This window comes from Callospermophilus lateralis, chromosome 9 (assembly GCF_048772815.1).
Source record: "Callospermophilus lateralis isolate mCalLat2 chromosome 9, mCalLat2.hap1, whole genome shotgun sequence".
Classification (NCBI taxonomy): Eukaryota; Metazoa; Chordata; class Mammalia; order Rodentia; family Sciuridae; genus Callospermophilus; species Callospermophilus lateralis.
The window spans coordinates 60,358,353-60,378,161 of NC_135313.1; the positions used below are offsets into that span (position 1 = coordinate 60,358,353).

General features: G+C 43.8%; 1 protein-coding gene across 1 annotated transcript in view; it reads right to left on the reverse strand.

Annotated features, from left to right (window-relative positions):
* Myo3b (myosin IIIB) overlaps nucleotides 1-19,809 on the reverse strand; it is a 408,160-nt gene that overhangs the window by 376,477 nt on the left and 11,874 nt on the right. The window lies entirely within an intron of this gene.

Below are 19,809 nucleotides of genomic sequence, written 5' to 3' on the forward strand. Positions count from 1 at the left end.
AAATCAGGAAAAAATAGATCAACCCCTGCCACCTCCAATGTCCTAAAATGTCCCTTGGCTAGTTCAGCTCCCTTCTTGGTTCCCTTAGCTGCAGACATTAAATTCCAGGGAAAATAAGATGTAGGTATTCTAAGGCTTATTTTTTGTGACTGATTTGTCGACTGATTGGTCAACTTCTATGTTCGTCAACTTTTCAACTGTATCAGTTTAGTACAAGAAACATGCATTGAACCATCCAAGTACTAAAAACCAATGCAAGGGTAAGCAATGCAATGGATTCCGCACGATGGCCACGCTGTTATCCTTCAAGGGAAATATGTCCACCCTTTGCTCCCTGACCAGCTACTGAATTCAACAAGGAGCAGTTGTCCTCAAATATGCTTGACTGCCGTACAACATCCCCAGCAGGGTAAACCACCCAGGGGAAGATACTGGGTGTCTGAAACGATTAATGTAAAGCAGAAACAAACCCGCTGTTCCTGTTCCCTTTATCTAGGAATATCTGCCCCTTCTTCAAACCCCAGCATCTGGTTTGCAACTGCCTCTTCAGTTATGGGTCTGACTGGGTACAGAAGTAGCAGACCCAGAAAATGATCCTGGGATCATCACTGGGTTGGGGAGCATGGACCTCCTATAGAGGAATCTGTTTCTCTCAACTCTCTGAGTCAGAGAAAGTCCCTACACTCAGACTATTACAGCAGGGTTAGGAGAAAGTTAGATCAACCAAAGGACATGGAGGGACTGGGTGCCTCCATTTGACCAGAAATCTGCTTTCCAGAATCCCCCTTTACTATAGTTTCCTACAACTGATGTGTGGTGATCTAGTAGACCAGGGTGGTGGGGCTTCCCTCTCAGCCCATTGAAATGTCTTTGATGTTTGTTCTGAATGAGATTGGACAGTTGACTATAGTGAACAAAGAAGTGGCAGATCTCGTAGATGTGACAGCGGGATTACCCTGGCTGCTGTGTTGGAGGTGAATTGAAGTGGGACATGAGAGGAAGATGAGAACCAGTTAAAAATACTGCTGCGGGAATCCAGGTGTGACATGGTGACAAATTATCAGATTGGGGATGCAATTTTGAAGGTAGAGCCAACTGGATTGGTAGAATGGGACATATAAGAAAGAGGAGTTGAGGATGACTCCAAGGCGTTTGACCTGAGCAACTTCCAGAATTGGCTTTTCCTGAGATGGGGAAGGGAAAAGAGGAAGCAGGTTTGGGGTGCAAAGCTGGAGCTTTAAGCCTGAGATATCTGGGAGACGTCCAAATGGAGAAGTTGATGTTAAGATTCATACTGGACTTCTGACTTGGAGAACTGGAAGATAAGTCCTATGGTCTAAAGGTGTACCCCAAAATTCATGTTTTAGAAACAGTCCCCATGCAATAGAGTTGGGAGGCAGGGCCTTTGGGGGAATGTTTAGGTGACAAAGCTCCATTCATAAATGGATTAATATGAAACACAGAGCTCTTGCAGCAATGGAAAGCTCTCTTCCATTTTCCTCCACGTGTGGACATAGTAAAAAGGTCCAAGCATATGCCAGAACCTTGATCTTGGATTTCCTGACTGTGGGAATACATTTTTCTGCTTTATAGGTATGCAGCACAAAATGGACTAAGACAATAAGGGATGTGTGTTGTTTTAAGCCACTAAATTTTGGGAATTGTTAATGAGAGAAAACTAGTGCAACTTCTGTCTTCCATCCAGTTCTTTGGACTTGCAAGGCCTGGGGAAACGTGTTGGCCATCTTGCTCTAGACTTTGTTCTCTTGCTCTCACAACTGCCCTCTACTCTTCTTCTCTTCTGGCTTCTCAACTGGAAAATGTTTTTCCATATACAGGCATTCTTGGCCTGGCCCCATCCCCTCTGTTCACATAGAATGCCCTATCATAGAATATCCTGTCATACTTTCAACACATAATTTTCAAGTGTGCATTCCAACTAAAGTTCAAGGAATTCCAATTTTGGAAACAGAGGCCATTTCATTGCCCCCACAGACCTTACTTTTCTCACCCCAATCAGGTGACAACCTACACTATTTATAAAGAGCTCAAGATAAGGCTATTCAACACCTTCCCTTTCAGAAATGACATTTTCAGAAGTGTGAGACAAACATCATTTTAGAGCTATCAATCAGCGGACAGTTCACTGTCCTCATTCATGACACTGTATTGGGCCCTGTGAGAGAAAGAGAAATAGATTCTACCCCTCTCCTAACAGGCATTACATCCAGTTGGAATATGCAGTGCACCTCTAATAATTAAATGACAGACCATGACAACCATAAATGTCCTCAGTGTGTACTAACATGTCCAATAAAGGATTCAGACTTCAAATGCTCATGAAATTAAAGGAAGACACTTCCAGATAAGCACCCCCAATGAAAATGTCCAATATCCACAGTACGACTCCCAGGGAGAAGTTCAAATCCACATCTAGCCATGTTGGGCATTCCAAGAACACATCAAATGTGGGGCTGGAGACATCCTAACACTCTTTGAATGTTGTCATAAAATATTCAAAGCATTTATCTGGTTTCAACTTCCCTGTACAAACAAAACCCCATCTTCAGCTCAGTCTGATTAATAGAAAAGCGCTTGTCAGGCAAATTCTTCTCCCGAAACTCAGCTCATCACGTATCCTTTAAGCTCAGCCCTCCAAGGAAGTTTACAGAAAATCACGCTAATAGGATAATTCACAAATAATTCTTTTGTAACCATGCAGGCATGGTAGTAGGTCCTGAGGGGAGAAGTCACACAAGCAATTTAATCTCCATCATAATTTCATGAAGGAGGTGCTATTATGTCCTTTAGTCACTGTGGAAACTGAGGCACAGCCACCTTGAGCGGCTTACCCAGAGTCATGCAGCTAGGAATCGTCATGCTGGGATTAGAACCCAGGCAGGACGAGGGACTAAGGAACAGGTCATCTCTGTGCATCCAGTGGTATACCTAATAAGGGCTATTCCATTAAAATTATCAGCTTTGCTTTCATATTTTGACTAGTCTAATGCCATTTTTTTTTTTTTTTGAGGGTTTTGTCACCTACATTTTGTCATCTCCTCAGAGGAGACTCCTCCGTCAGGACTGCTCCTTTCCAGGAGTAGACAAAGTGGCGTGTGTGATGGGGTTTGAAGAAGCACTCTTAAGAGGATGCATCTGACTGAAGGTCAGTAGCTGGGACTGAGGGCCAGCACATCCTGAATTTGGTTTCCCCGTCAATCTAACACCACGGAGTGCAATTATCTCTTTCAGAGAAGAGTATGATCATTCGTCTTAGCTCAGCATCCTCTTGGCCTCTAGGTAAAGGAAAGCTGAGTTAAGGATGCTGAGATCAGCCAGTGGTGTTTGATTCCACGGAGAAAGGAAAGCGGTGACGGCATGTGGGTGCACTCCCTTGAGACCAGACTTTGCGGGTCCCTGAAGTCATACTAGGGGGATGGACAGAAATGGGTTGAGATAGCGTTGACACCAGGCCAGGACCCAAACACCTCCTCCTTTCTCTCCCTCCACCCCCACGGCCCCTGACCTGGAGACTTTGTTGCCACCCCAGCAGTGTGACAGGGGGTGGCAGCCGTGGGATGAAAGGAGAGAAGGGGCATGAGAGGGAGTTTGAGAGAAGACCAGCAGGACCTGGAGTGTGACTTAACAGGGGAGGTTAGGCGAGGACACATCAATCCTGGGTGACCAGGACAATGATGGTGCCATTTACAAAAAGGAAGTCGGGGGGAAAAAAGTCAGTTTTCCAGGCAGTTCAGATAAGGTCTGAACCTCCCCCTAAGCAGGCGTAAACCAACCACTTGTGTTCTCAGGACCTCTTCTGATCTGCAGAATGGCAAGGTGGGAATGAAGGGTCTCCACCATCCCTTCGGGCTCTAACACTCAGTGAATTCACAATTTCCAAGTAAGAGATCTTGGGGAAGGATCTCAAACCGAGAGGCTAACATCTCCATGCAAATTAGCTACAGCGAATGGTGGATGGACACTCGAGGGGATTTTAGTGCAATATTTTGCAGAAGGTCTTAAGGTCTATGAAAAGATGCCGGCTGCTGAGCTAATGCCTCCGTTAAAGACGACAAGCGTCAGGGACAGAGCAATTGTTTAGATGCTGCTTAATGGAGCATGTCCAAGCTCCTACCTTAAAATGCAAACTTATGGCTCTTCTGGTGCACTTAGACTTCCCTGTTGCTTATTTTAGGAAGAGGAAAGACACTAAAGCCGAGATTACTAGCAATATCTATGCACTGGACAGCCTTCAAGCCCAATGCCAATAGCTATTTTACCCCAGAGGTGGGCTTAGGTTCCCCAAATGTTGGTCATAACCACTTTGGCTTCCCCAAACTTTTCTTTCTGGTGAGGAGTGAGGACAAAAGAAACAAGTTTTCACTGATGACTGAGCTCAAACTGGTCTTTGGAGCAAGAGCTAGCTGTCCCTCTCCCCGGATGGTGGGAAGCATTCTTTCTAGCCTTCTAACAATCTCCATGCTGCAGACTCCTTAATGCACCCCCAGGGGCTCTGTACTGCCCACAGATGGGACCCCTCTCGTTCCTCCTACAGGAACTTATGGGGGTGGGGGGAATGCACCAACGGATAAAAGCTGCTGAAACAAACCATCTTGTCTCCCTCAGCATGGTCAGCTGAGCTCTGTCCTGAGTCACCAGTTGTCAGCAGCCCTTGGGGCCTAGAGAGACTTGCTCCTCTGCCAGAGGAGGAAAATTCTGAAGCCACACAACTCCCTTTTGATTTTGCTGCTTTCCTCATGGGGAGATTTTTGGCCAAATATTTCATCTCTCTGTCCCTCCTCTTCTCATGTCAACTGAGAGCTCCCTCCTCATGAGCCTCGTCTGAAGTATCCCCTACGAAAATACTAGTTATTCGTATCTTTCTCCAGTACCAAAATGTCAGTAGTAGCTATGCGTGGGTCATTTGTGTCTGGATGTTTATTTTATTTATTTCTTGGGGATCTTTTGGGTTTTCCAAAATGTCTATAGGGAGTATGAACTATTTCTATGATAAAAAGGGGCAAGTTTGGGTTTTTTTGTTTTGTTTTCATTCATTTTTCATCTTAAGGGTATAAATATTGAAAAGTTTGCTTTGATATTCAAGGGTGGGTTTCCTTCTTTGGGGGTATTTGTTGACTGTTGAAATTCTTTATAAGTTGTCAGGTTTAAAGTGCTTTGGTTATAAAAGTAGGTTCCCATGATATTGATAAAAGAAGAATGTCAGAAATTCCCTTCCCAGGGAGAACACATTCTATTGCACGCAACAGGCTTGGGGAGCACTTTTTTGTAGGGCAGAATTGGGTGGCTGGGTACTGGGGATTGAACTCAGGGGCATTCAACCACTGAGCCACATCCCCAGCCCTATTTTGTATTTGATTTAGAGACAGGGTCTCACTAAGTTGCTTAAAGCCTCATATTTGCTGAGGCTGATTTTGAACTCATAATCCTCCTGTCTCAGCCTCCCAAGCTCCTGGGATTACAGGTGTGCACCACCGTGCCCAGCTGTGCATTTCAATCTTGACCAAGAGTAGGACTTACTGACAAGGCCCCCCAAGACAGGGTAAGAGGTGTCCTTTGCCTCTTAGAGGAAGACTTGGGCTCTCAGGATGTGAGCCTCTGTCATCTCAAGGTCTCTCTATCTGAAATGGACATCTGGTTTTGACTAGGAATAAAAGGAATAGAAATAGTCCTGGGTTCAGAAACCTAGATTTCTCCAAGATATTTAACTTCAATTGTTCATCGAATTATATATCAAATAGCTGCTGGGCCAAAATCTCTTTCAATAATGTGATTTTAACCAATGTTTCAAAACAAATAACATTATAATACATTTTGCTCTCCTAAAAAAATAATTTACCAAATTTAAAATAGAAAAGGTCTTTTCAGATATCATTATTTTGCCACTAATATTACTAAAGGTCATTTAAAATGTAATTAAGTTTGGCTTCTATATTTTTGTTCCTCTCCTTACTAGAATTGATTGTGCAATGCAAAATAATAACCAAAGATCGAGATTAAAATTTCATTCAAGTACACAGGCAAAATGCTGTTATCTCAAGAGCTAAATTCAGCTAAATAAGAGGCAAGGCAAATAGACCTAATGCTATTAATCCTTGGCTGACCTTGAGCCCCAACGTGCGGGAAATAGGCTGGCAAATAAGATGGGCTGAGGTAGGTAGTAAATGGGATTCTTAATTTTGCTTACACCATTCACCCAGCATAATTGATAAATGTTATTGATTGCAAAGATTTCTAAAATAGAACTTCTCTGGAATCGAAAATTGCAGTGATAAATATTCCAGTGGTAAAAATATTTCATAGTTTTAGATGCAAACATCTTCAACTGCTACAAGCCAAGGTACTTGAATAAACAAGCCAAATCTCTTCCCTAGAACAAAATGTAACTTCAAGAGAGGATATTAAAAAAAAAAAAAAAAAGAGAGGATATATCGGAGATTTGGGGGTTTGTTTGTTTTGCAAAAAGGAGGAGGACTAAATGAACTGGAATTGATTTTTTTGTTGTTGTTTCTTTCATAAAACTTAAATTAAGAATAGGATTGAATCTATATTCTGTACACAGAGAAATTGCCAGAAATAATTTAAACTAGAGTGTTCTTACGAAGGGTCTCTAATTAAAATGTGCTGTTCTACAAGTCTTTTCCCAGGATTGTAATATTCAGCTTAAACCTTAAGAGAAATAAACCCAGGTTCAAATTAAAAACACAGGGTGTGAGCTCACATAGCACAGATCCCCACCGCAGCAAAGGGAGGGTACAGGGGACTCTTTCTGGATTTGAGGCCAGTATACAACTGATGTCTGCACCTAAATTCCCCAAAACTCTGAGGACACAGTATTCATCCTTCCTTGTGTGGTAAGTCCTTCTCAGAATTATGACAACCCATCCTCCCTACCCTCCCCTGTGAAAAGTAAGCCATCAGGGTCAAAACTTGTGTCCTGCCCTGAGACTTAATGGACTCCAGAAGTAGCACATTCGCTTGGAGGCTCAGTGCATCCCCTGCCCTCCCCTGGTCCATCAGCTCTTCATTGGATGCTAAGGGACCTCAGGATTCATTCATTCAATCTCTTTATTTTAAGGAAAAGGAGACGGAAGTTCTTAGTGGAAAGTTAGTTGCAAAGTCACACGGCTGATTCAAGACCAGAGTGGGAGCAAATTCCATGGTTCCCCATTGCCTTCTGGAGTCAGCCCTGTCCTTGGAATTCTTATATCATGAATGCAGGAGCCACTTCCAAAGAGACTGAATCCTTGGTAGATGCAGCCATAGTAATTCCCACACTCCAAGCTTGTGAGCCTGTCCATGTAAGCATTAAGCAGAGGGATTTCCTGCTGCTGTTCACTTTCCTGCCCCTCTCTCCTCCTTCCTTGCTCCCCCTTGACTCTGCCAGTTACAGTCCACCTCCACCCAAACACCATCAAGGACAGGGTGAGGAGGGGCTCTCCAGTTCAGGCCATGGTGTGGCCTATTAGCTTAGGTACTATTACTTTAGGTGAAAAGACAGATTCAGAAAGGTTGAGAACCTGTCCAAGGTCACACAGCAAAGAGACAGATACACCTGAAGCATGAGCTCACGACTAAGGAGCTAGTGAGAAGGAAAAAAAAAAAAAAAAAGTTTTGTTCTGTTTTTTTTCCTCCATGATGCATCTGAAAAACAGGAAGGAAAGCAAATTAGATGGAATATCTGAATGTCCCTGCTGGGGCATGCCTCTCCATCTGCAAGTAGTCTCTCATTCCTGTCCTCACCAAATAAAGATGCCCTTGGGAATGTCGCTCGTTCCTCTCAGAGAGTGATTCTGTTTAATTTTCTAAAACTAAAAACGGTGTGGAAAATCCCTGGGACAGAGGAGGAGAACATCACCAACACTCATCTCCCCACCTCCACCTGCTCCTGAGTCGCCCTCCTCCAAGGCTGCTCTGGAGTCCCCTTCCTAGTGCTGACCGCCACCTCCCTTGGCTTTCCTCCGACAAGCAGAGGCGCAGTTTGCTTGGGCATGAATTCCCTGGACGGCCAGGGACCAGACCAGGCAATCTGGGACTCAAAGCCCAGGGACAGTGAAGGCCAGCTCTGATGTTCCTTCAGCAAATGCTTCTGCTTCTGCAGGGGAAAAAAAAAAAAAAAAAATGAAGAAAGGGAAACAGCAGATGCCTTGGCCTCCTACCTCCCCGGAAGAGAGTGGGAGGACCTTCTGGAAAGTTCCAAGTGCTCATGGAGGCTGCTCCTCCTGCTAAGTCCAGGGTGGAGAGGACGTGAGGCCTCTGCTCTGGGCCTCACGTGCCTCTGCCCAGCTGGGACCTGAAGCCTTCAACTGGGGTCCTATACTTAGACCTGCCAAGAGGAGGGTGGTGGCATGTCACCACCGCCTACAGGGCCGCCCCCCACCTCCACGCTCCCTGACGTGTGATTTATGACTCAACTTTCCCGTAGAGCTGCAGCCCAAGGGAAGCCATCGCTGGAGCTGGGGAGGGAAAGTGGGCTGCATCCCATCATCCACACCTGCCATGACACCAGCGCTGAGTGGCACCCTGGGCCTTAGAAGGCAGAGCCACTCTATGAGTGCAGGCAGGGCCAGCCTCGGAACTAGAAGCGAGGGAATCTGTTTCTTAGGACAGAGATTTCTGCTCTGTTATCCAGAATAAGGAGGGAAAGAATCGGTCTCTCTGGCTGTCAAAAGACACCTGGAGGGAACCAGGGAAGAGCAAAAGCTACAGGATCTTAGAGATGAATTCTCCTGGAGAAAACCACAGGGGTTTTGGCCAAAGATCTAAAGATTTTTATTTTTGTTTTTGTTTTTGGTACTGGGGATTGAACCCAGAGATGCTTAACCACCGAGCCACATCCCCAGACCATTTTGTTTTTTTTTAGTTTTTATTTGGAAACAGGGTGTCATTAAGTTTCTTAGGGCCACTCTAAATTGCCGAGGCTGGCCTTGATCTTGCGATCCTCCTGCCTCAGCCTCCAGAGCTGCTGGGATTACAGGCCTGGTGCCTCTACCCCTGTCTCAAAGATCTCAAGATCTCTCACTTGAATCTCTTGAGCTCCCAGGACCTGGCAGATCTACCCAGGAGCTACACCCCAGCCCTGCCCACTCTTTTTAAAGAGGACCAGGTGGGTGGGGTGTAGCTCAGTAGTTGAGCATTTGCCTAGCATGTGCAAGGTCCTGGGTTTAATCTCTATCACTGAAAAATCAATTAAATCAAATTAAATATATGAGGACCAGGTACCATGGACCCCAAAATTGAGCCATGATCATCTGGTTCATCTTCCCAAGAGTGTGGTGAGGTCCACCCTAATTATTCAAGGAACTCCAGGGCCACAGGACATGAGAGCTGGAAAAGGCTTTTCCCCTAAAAACTGTCAATGTTCTCTGTAAAATAGAAAGGACCTTGGAGCAGAACTACCCAAGTCAGTCCCTTTTTTAAAAAGATGAGAACAGGTTCAGCAGGGGTGAGAGTTAGGACAATAACACCAACATTTTTTAAAAGCATGCACTAGGCCAGCTACTGCCCCAAATGATTTCAATACATCGTTTTATTTTGTTTTGAGGCAATTTTCCCCCCTTCCCATTTTACCTTTTAATGTCTCTCCATTTAACTGGTTAGGAATACTCAGTAACTTGCCCAAGGTCAGTGGTTAAGAGGCTAAGCAGTGCCAGGCATCACAGTGCACGCCTGTAAATTCCAGTGGCGGGGCGGGGGCAGGGAGACAGGAGGATCATGAGTTCAAAGCCAGCCTCAGCAACTTAGTGAGGCCCCAAGCAACTCAGTGAGAGCCTGTCTCTAAATAAAATACAAAATGAGGCTGGGCTAGGGATGTGCCTCAGTGGTTAAGTGCCCCTGAATTCAATCCCCAGTACCAAAAAAAAAAAAAAAAAAATTAATAAATAAAAGGCTAGGCAGGTATCTACAATTTGCTTCCAGATGTATCAAGCTCCACAATTTGTGCACTTAATTATTTTTATCTAAACTGAATCCATATTATTATGTTAAGTGAAAAAAGCCAGACTCAGAAAGTCAAGGGTCATCTATTTTCTCTCATGTAGAAACTAAAGAGAAAAAAAAGGTAACAAAAGTGGGGGGGGGGGCGCAGCTCATGAAATTAGAAGGGAAACCAGAGAAGTAGAGGAAGGGGAGCAGAGGGAGGTAGGGAGGAGGGGAAGGGGAAACACTGGGGAATGAAACTGATCAAATTATGTTCTGTGCATGTATGAATAAGTCATAATGAATCCCACATAGTAAGCGCTCAATAAATGCCAACTCCTAATTATAATGCACAAGTAAAAATCAATTTAAAAAGACAAAAGTAAAATAACTGAGCCATACAACTGTGCTTTAAAGATGAGTGGCAGTGCTAAGACAAAAACTGAAGCCTCCTAACTTCAATCCTGAAGAATGTTCTTTTTCTAGATTTTTCTCTCAGGCCTTACTTGTGCTGGCTTTCAGTGCTGTGTTGAAATATTGCATTTTCCTCCACATACTAGTGTGAAGGTCACCAATACCAGAACAAAGTCACTTATGTCTAACCCCGGTAAGACGGAGCCAGGAAGCCATGAAGAAGAGGCACTCAGCATTATGCCTGGACCCACAGATACCAAAGGACATTTTCTCCAAACTGCAGCTTGCTACATGAGTCACAGAGACAGCTAACACAAGGACAATGAGTCACTTGCACAAGAACACTTGCCTGACACACAGCATCTCCACCAATGACTGACATCACTTCCTGGGATAAGCCCCTGTCTCATAGTTTCAAAACATTTTATGTGTACTTTTTTTTTCTTTTGTCTGTAAAGCCTCCCCTAGTACCAATCTCTTTGGCTGTGCCTATAATTTGCTGTAGCTTGCTGTTTTCATCAGCTTTTTCACTGCTGTGACTAAAGGATCTGACCAGAACAATTTTAGGGAAGAAAAGTTTATTTGAGGACTCATGATTTCAGAGGTCTCAATCTATAGACAGCAGACTCCATTCCTCAGGCCTCGAGGTGAGGCTGAACAACATGGCGGAAGAAGGTAGCAGAGGGAAGCAGCTCACATTGTGATCAGGAAGCAGAGAGTGCTCCACTTGCCAGAAACAAATATATATACCCAAAGCCATGCCCCAACTCCTACCTCCTTCAGCCACAACCTAGCACTTCAGTTACCACTCAGTTCATCCCTATCAGGGGATTAATTCACTGATTAGGTTAAGACTTTCACAACCCAATCATTTCTCCTCTGAACTTTCTTGCATGTTCTCACACATGAGCTTTAGGGGGACACCTCCCATCCAAACACATGCATATCTGTAATTTAAGTTATCTGATATTCTGCACAAACTCTGTGAAGACTCATTTCTCTATTACTCATTTTAGATTGACACTAGGAAGGATAATTCTTATCAAAAATAATGTTTTAAAAAATGAAGAAAGATTCACAGCTTACCCAGTTTGTGGGTAGTTATAACAACAATTCACTATATAGTACAGTGGTTTAGAGTGAGGATCTTAGAACCAATTATATTATCTGGGTTCAAATTCTGAGGCATCACCTAATAACTTGTCCAAGGACAGGAATAGGTACTGTCTGTGACTTACGTACTTAACCTAAAACATTGGATTAGTAATATCACTGACTTTATGAGGATTTTTTGAGAATTATGGATCAGTTACTACATTTAAGCACTCGGTGCCTGGCACATAGTAAGCGCTCAATAAATGCCAACTCCTAATTGGGAATCAAACTCATTAGCTAGAGCTCAGGGAATAAATGGTAATAATGACAATGATACTATTTCAGTACGGTAGTGTTTCTCTGGCTTTCTCAACCTTTCAACAACAACAAAAAAAAGCTCATTTTTCATCTGTATTCCTGGCAGTGCCAAAAGAAATAGCATTATCATACCATTTAGCTAGGAATGGCATAATTAATGAACTCAAGAGTGGTTGCAAAAAGCTTGCGATATTTCTGCATTGGTGTAAGCTGGTTGTTATGGCAACCATCCCCTGTCAACGACCCTTTGCCAGACAGAGAGAGACCAATTTTGGGAGCCGTCACAGCACATCTGTTTCTCTGCTCAACTGATTAGCTGTTGTTTGCAACAACGAGCAGATGGAAGTAAAAAGGGAAAAAAATTTTTTTCTAAAAAGAAGCAAATGTTTATTTTATCCACAAGTCTGTTTTCCAGTACAGAAACAGACCTTTAGCTGTTTTAAAAAGATTCAAGTATACAGGGTCCTTACTACAAGGGCTGCTTTCTTGCTATGCTGGAATTGCAAAGTGTAGTCAGGCTGTAAATTATAGGTGATAGTTCCTTCATGTGTATCTTTTTAAATGATGAGCCTCTCATTCCAATTTCAGGGCACCCTTCCACCATATCTTTGGATGCCTCTGTTGTATGAGCTAATGCACCTGCCTGGATTGCACCTTCCACAATGAGCACCCTACATGAATGCACTGTAAAGAGAACAAGTACAAGAAATCTTTCCCTGCCTCTGTTTCTTCACCTGCAAAATGGGGTTTGCATTCTCATGCTCTCTGAAAAGCCAAACAGCTTTAACACCTATTAGGTAAGGGAATTGACTCTTATGAAAGCCCCACTGTTCTCAGTGGCAAAATGGTGAAATGGTAGCTACTATTAAGAATGAAATAAAAGAATGAAATGAAAAGGCACCTATCCTGGTAGATGAGCCAGTCCTCAGGAAGTGCAGGCTTCCTGTCCACTGTACATTTGCTCAGCAACCACCATATTCAAAACATCTAACCATCAGCAGGCATGTGGCCACTGGGCTTTGGAACTCCACTGGAGCTGATCCTGAAGGCTCTCTGCCTGCTAGACAGGCTTCACCCCCTGTAGTTGCTGGGCTACTAGGAGATCAGAAATGTCCTGGATAAAGAAACAAGACACCTCTGGTGGCTAAGGAACACTCAAGGGGCTCTGGAAGGCAGCCATTTACCATCCAGAATGGGAAAATGTTTATGTGTTTTTAATCAGCATGGACACACCAGCACATGCCAGCTAAATATAGGCATTTTTTTAAGCATCTACATATATACTCCTTGACTCTTCCTGCTCGGCACGCATGTATTTCTAAAGTACTTCAGTGTTCTCAAGGGTTTGAACCTTCAGACTGCTGTCTTTAAGTGTGTGCACCTGGTAATCTGGAGCTTCTCATGGTGGAATAATATTCCAGGTGGGGACCAACTTCATTTCATCTGTCCCCTCCCCCATGATGGACACTCAGAGGCCACCACTTATGTGATAATAGGAATGATAGGTCAGGTATCAACTCTCCTTAACCCTCATTATCACCATTAATAAACACAAAATAGGCATCTGCTGCTTTTGGCTATCAACTGGGGCATTACCTGACATATGCTTGATGCAAATATTAGTGGAGCAATGTTAATATTGACAGTGGGCATAGGTTATGTTGGAAATGCTTTAGTTCAGCAAGTCACAAAATATGGATTCCAATCACCATGGCACCACCTAGCCACTCTATGTCCATGGATACTTGGACCGGCTGTTTTTTGCATTCTTCATCTGTAATATTGATGTAATCATCCTAATTGGCATGCTCACAGGTAATTGTGAGTATTTACAAAATAATATTTGTAAAAAGTCCGTGCATATGTGGGATAGTATTAGTCATATTATTTATTACAAGAAATTGGCTGTCAGGAAAGAGTGGAGGAGAATAAAGACAACAAACATAGTTAACAGAAAGATTATATTGAAAAAAAGAAAAGATACAGGTTAAAACTACAGGCCAGGAGTCCAGAAGGGTGTGTGTGTGTGTGTGTGTGTGTGTGTGTGTGTTGCTAGGGATGAAACCCAGGGCCTCCCAATTGCCACATGCTAAGCACATGCTCTACCACTGAGCTGTGTCCCCAGCTCCAGAAAATAAACAGAAGGTTGAAGGAAGTGGCTATGACTTGGAAAACATGAAAGTAGATAATTTAAAAAAAATAAAAATAGCCACTCTATGTCCTACATACTCTATGAGAATATGTAGGTAGACTGAACAAAACTCTGAAGGTGGAGAAGCCTACATGGGAAAGCTATTTGATATGACTGGCACATCCAGAAAGAACTGTGTTTGCCTCAAACACCTAAGGCAGAGAGTGAGTGAGCTGTGAGAGTGTATGTATGTACACGTACGTACGTAAGTGCATGTGCACAGGCAAAACTGAACTCTCTGTGCGAGGACCAGTAACCAGCAGCCTTGCAGGTACCAAGTTGCTGACTGATTACCTTGGAAACTTGAATGATTTACTACAAAGGAAGGTATTGGGGGGTCACTCTGTGTTGAATTAAGTTGAAGTCCTATTTCCCAGGACCTCAGCATGTCAACCCATCTGGAAATAGGGTTGTTGCTGTTGAAACTAGTTAAAATGGGGTCTTATGAGGATGCCTCACCCAACGTGACTGGACTCCTTCTAAGAAGATGATCATGTGAGGATGAAGACACACAGGTGGAACACCAAGACACCACGCAGGCAGAGGCTGGAGTTGGGCAGCTGCACACCAACAAGCACCAGGACTGCCGGCAAACCTCCAGCAGCCAGCAAGAGACAAGGAAAGACCCTGGGACCTGCAGAGGAAGCAGGACCTGCCAACATCCTGCTCCTGATGTCCAGCCTGCAGAACTGTGAGATGATGAATCTCTGTGTTTAAAGCCACCAGGTTTCTACTACTGGGTTAGAGCATCCAAAGGAAATTATAGGGGTGGACAAGGCTTCAGATCAGGACAAGAGGAGACCCCAATTTAACATGGTGACTGGCTGCAAGAGCAGTCCCGTGGGAACAGTGGGCGGATTTCTTCTGTGTGATCACACCCTGAACGTTTCCTCCTGTGGCTGTTAGAATGCTAGAGCCACTGCTGCCACTCAGATATTCACAGGTAGCATGGTCACAGTAGTCCCTAAGGAGGTCCCTGAACAATGAACACACAGCTCCCAGCAGTCACAGCCAGAGAGGCCGAAGAATCTGGGTTCTGGGGGCTGGGGTTGTGGTCAATGGTAGAGCGCTCGCCTAGCATGGGCAAGGCCCTGGGTTCCATCCTCACACCACATAAAAATAAATAAATTGATTAAAGATATTGTATCCAACTATAAATGAAAAATAAATATTTTTTTAAAAAAGAATCTGGATTCTGATTTAAGAATTTGAAGGGTTTTTTGAGGGGGATACCAGGGATTGAACTTAGGGGCACTCAGTCACTGAACCACATTCCCAGCCCTATTTTATTTTTGTATTTTTATTTAAAGACAGGGTCTCACAGAGTTGCTTAGGGCCACACCATTGCTGAGACTGACTTTGAACTCGCAATTCTGTCTCAGCCTCCCAAGCTGCTGGGATTGTAGGTGTGCACCACCACACCTGGTCAAGAATTGAGTTTTTGAAGACTTTATTGTGCTGCTTTATCAACAGCATCTGGATCCACCTCCCTCTGCTCCTATTATATGAAACATAATTTTCCATTATTTAAATATTTTCTCATAGTAATCTCAACACATAGTTTTGTTTTGTTTTGGTCCTAGGGATGGAACCCAAGTGCCCTTTATCACTGAGCTACATCCCTTTTAATTTTTTTAAATTTTGAAACAGGGTCTCACTAAGTCACCCAGGCCGGCCTCAAACTTTCAATCCTCCTGTCTCCATCTTCTGAGCCCCTGAGATTACAGGTGTGTGCCACCACACCCAGCTAAAGCCATAGTTTCTATGTTGAACTTCTTTCTTTTCTTTTTAAGACATTCTTCCCTGTTGTCACAGTATGTTGCTGAGATATTTCATTTATAAAACATTGTACTGATCTTGACTTTTAGATTACCACACAATTGATTTCCCCAATAATATCATTTCAAAATACTAGATGCTAAGGGTACCCCGTAGTTATTTGCCAGGTTTCTGAGACTAAAAGGCTCAGGGGTAACTCCAGTTAAACTGGGCTAATTGGGCTGCACGAAATAACAACACAAGAAACATAAATACCTTTTTCTTTGGGGGTCGCTGTGACGGCTCCTCTAACCTTAAGAGTCCGCAGAAAGAGAGAGAGCCAGAGCACGTGCTGACCCCTTTTATTGAGGAGAAGCTATTCAAATGAGGCAAGGGTCAGGTTTCAAGGGGCTGAGTCTATCTTCATGATGTCCACTGTCAGCAGGTTGACTGACACCTGGGTAGGCCACACCCAAGGGCACAGTAAGAGAAGGGAACACACACAAGGCACTTCCATGGAAGATTCTATCCTAAACAGGGCAAGGGGTTATATTACAAAGGAACAGGTGAGCATAGCTTCACCCATGGACGAGACACTGACCCTCGAACCCAAGAAGGGTGGGGAAAGCTCTGCCACATTTCGGCAACTGAGCGCCTCAGCACCCAGTCGGGGAATGTGACTCAGTCATGTGCAAGGTTGGTCTCCCATAGTTATTCTTCTCCTACCTTGCTATGGTGATACTGTTCTACCAGTATTTTTCAACTTTAGTAGTGTCCAAATCAGGCAGGGAGAGGAAACGAGTGGGGAAGGTGGACGTGACCGTTGATTAGTGCAGCAGCTTCGAGCTGCCCCAGTGAACTGTGCATCTTGACTGCTCGTCAACATTTGATTGTGGTGTGGTCACATTTCATTAGCTACCTGGGTTGTAGTACAGCCTATTTGAATCAACTGTTGTGGCTACTCAAGCTTGTGAAATAAAAATGGGGATAAAAATGGAAAAAGAAAAACGTGGCTCAATTTCTCAAAAATAAAACAGGATCAAGGATCTTTCTGTTCCATCTTAAAAATAAAATCTCAGGTTGTCTGCTATGGGCTTATTCCACTGGCATTGGTATTTAATGCATTGTTGTTACATTTAATGTAAATCCACTTATTCACACAAACAGAAGGGAATGTGTATTATGATCAATGTACTATGCAGGTTCATAGGAAAACAAAGTTAATTTGAACCATTATAGATTATACTTTCTAGGATTGCATTTGATCCCAAGCATGAATCACAGAGGAATATTTGTTGAATTGCACTGACCAATGGAAGGTTCTCCTGTGGACATTCCTATGATGGATGTTTTGGTTCTGGAATGTCTGCCAAAGCCTCATGTTTAAAGGCTTGCTGCCCAATACAGCAGTGTTCAGAGGTGGGACTTCTGGGAAGTGATTGGATCATGGCGGCTCTGACATCATCAGTGGATAAATCCATTGACAGCTGAGTGGACTACTGGAAGGTCCTAGAGACTGGGAGGTAGGACCTAGTTGGAGGAAGTAGGTCACTGAGGGCATGTCCTTGAAGGGTTTTATCTTGTCCTTCTCTCTCCCTCTCTCTCCCTCCCTCTTTCAGCTTTCTGGCTGCCATGAGGTGAGCAGCTTTGCTCCCCCCACACCCTGCCACCATGTTGTCCTGCCTCACCATAGCCCAAAAACGTCAGAGGCAGCACACCATGAACTAAAACCTCTGAAACTGTGAGCCAAAGTAAATCTTTCCTCCTTTAAGCTGTTTTTCTCAGGTATTGTATCACAGTACAGAATGCTGACTAACAGAGGATTGTGGAGCAAAAAGAGACTTTGTTGGAAAGAGCGATTCTTCATTTGGAAAATAAAAATGATATTAGCCTGGGTCCTGGAACATAGTGGACAGGAGCATGTATCCTGTCAGAACCCTGCTTGAAGAGATCAGACACCTGCTTCTGAAATGTGCTACAAGGTCCCCACACCATGAACTGCCTCCTCTTCACTGCAGCAGGCAGCTTGTGGCTGGCTCTCCCCTGCCAAGAAGGGAACCGCTTCCATGCAGTCTGGGCAACAGGAGCTCACAGAGGACCACCAAACTTCCCCTCATAGAAGCACTCCATATGTTGTTCAACCCAGCTGAAGCTAGAAAGTCACAAATACCTCCTCATAAATGTGTGAAGCTAGACTCAGGCCTTTCTTGATTACATTTTGTGTTCCTGAGAACCAGTCTGCTATGCATAAGAACAGGAATACCTTCTGTCATGTTATGCCATCTGAATATGAGCTGAGTGACCTCGGCTAAGCTTTCCTTTCAGAACAAACCAACCAAAATCTACAGAGAAATTTACTAATGCTCTAGCTGAGGAACCCTCCTCACATGAGCACCTACTCTGTGTGGAGAACTGGGCATCCCAAATCTCTGCCAGAGCTTAAAGTCCAGATGGACATCCCACCCACCTGCTGCTACGGGCCATGGTAACAGTGTACTAATGGAGGGTGGAAGGCTTCAGTGTTGCCTCCTCTCCAGGGATTAGGGGAGGTTTCCTAGGAAAATTGGCACTTGAGTTGAGACTTGGAGATTAAGGAGGAATTTTCCAGAGCTCTGAGGGTCATTCTGGGTGATGATGTAACAGTACACCAGGGCTCCATGGAATGACATATCAGTAGAGATTTGGAGGATTATCTGTTGTTCACTGCTGCTGGGGTATTAAGAACAACTAAGTTGGGGAAAAAGAATTCAGCATGAAGCTGGACAGAGAGAGAAGAGCTGGAATATGAAGGAAGGACTTTGTTTACTATCCCAATAAGTTTTATTGTTCTTATTATTCTTTTGGTACCAGAGATTGAACCCAGGGACACTTAACCACTGAGCCACATTCCCAGCCCATATATATATATATATATATATATATATATATATATATATATATATATATAAAAATATATATATATTTTTTTTTTCTTTAGAAACAGGGTCTTGCTGAGTTGCTAAGTGCCTCGCTAAGTTGCTGAGGCTAGTTTTGAATTTGTGATCCTCCTGCCTCAGCCTTGGACTTCATCCTACTGTGTGTCTCCAAGTGGAACCCACAAGGTCCCTATGAAAACTCCACTTCTATTTTAGTAGTCATTATGTTGCTTCCTCAACTGACAATGAAAATGGGAGGAGGAATTGAAGCACACTCCAGATCCTTTGCCATTTAATTCTGGTGCCTGTATTTTTTATTATTAATCTGGCAACAGTTGGGGGTCAGAGGAGGTGCAGTTTGAACAAAGAGATCACACTGGCTAAACACAGCGGGTCACCACATGTGGGCGACAGTAGGTTTGCCAAACTCAGCCCATGTGGTCCTTCTCTGAAAGGCGATCACATGGTTAAAGACAATAGAGATTTATAAACAGTGTCATTTGTCTCATTAATGTCATATCACTGGCTTTGTAGTTTTTTCATAATATACTTTTTTTCTTTGGGTTTTATAGTTCTGTAGGTTTGTGACAAGAAGCGAGCCTATCTGAGAAACACGGAAGATTGTAATAAACACTGCAATATGTCAGGGTTTTCTTTTTCAGGTGGTTGGACCCATTACTCACTCCTGAAACAGGCCACTGACAAGTGGGAACCACTGAAGGAATCTGAGCAGAGATCAGTTTGAAGCAATCCCTGAGTGAGGAGACCACCTTGACAGTGACACAGAAGGCAATCCAAATGCACAGAGGAGATGGAAAAACATCTAGGGAGGTGGCTGCCTGCACCCTCGTATTTAGAGAGCCTTTGCTTACTTCCACAGAGGAAGCTTGAGGACTTTAGAATCAAACACTGACCTGAGAAGCAGAATACACCAGCATTTCAAGGTGTGTCTTATCTAGCTCAAAGGTTCCCCAAACTTCCACCTGTGTCATTTCCCAGAGAGTTTTGTGATGAGGCCAGAACTGAGATAGGACCAAATCCCATGTTTTAGTGCAGAGAACTAACAAAGTACAGGAGAATTTGCTACATACTTGGCAACAGAAAACAACCAGGGCCACTACTTAGAGCTCCGTAGACTAGTTGACACTGAAATGAGGCTTGTTGTCAAGCCATGGGTCACTT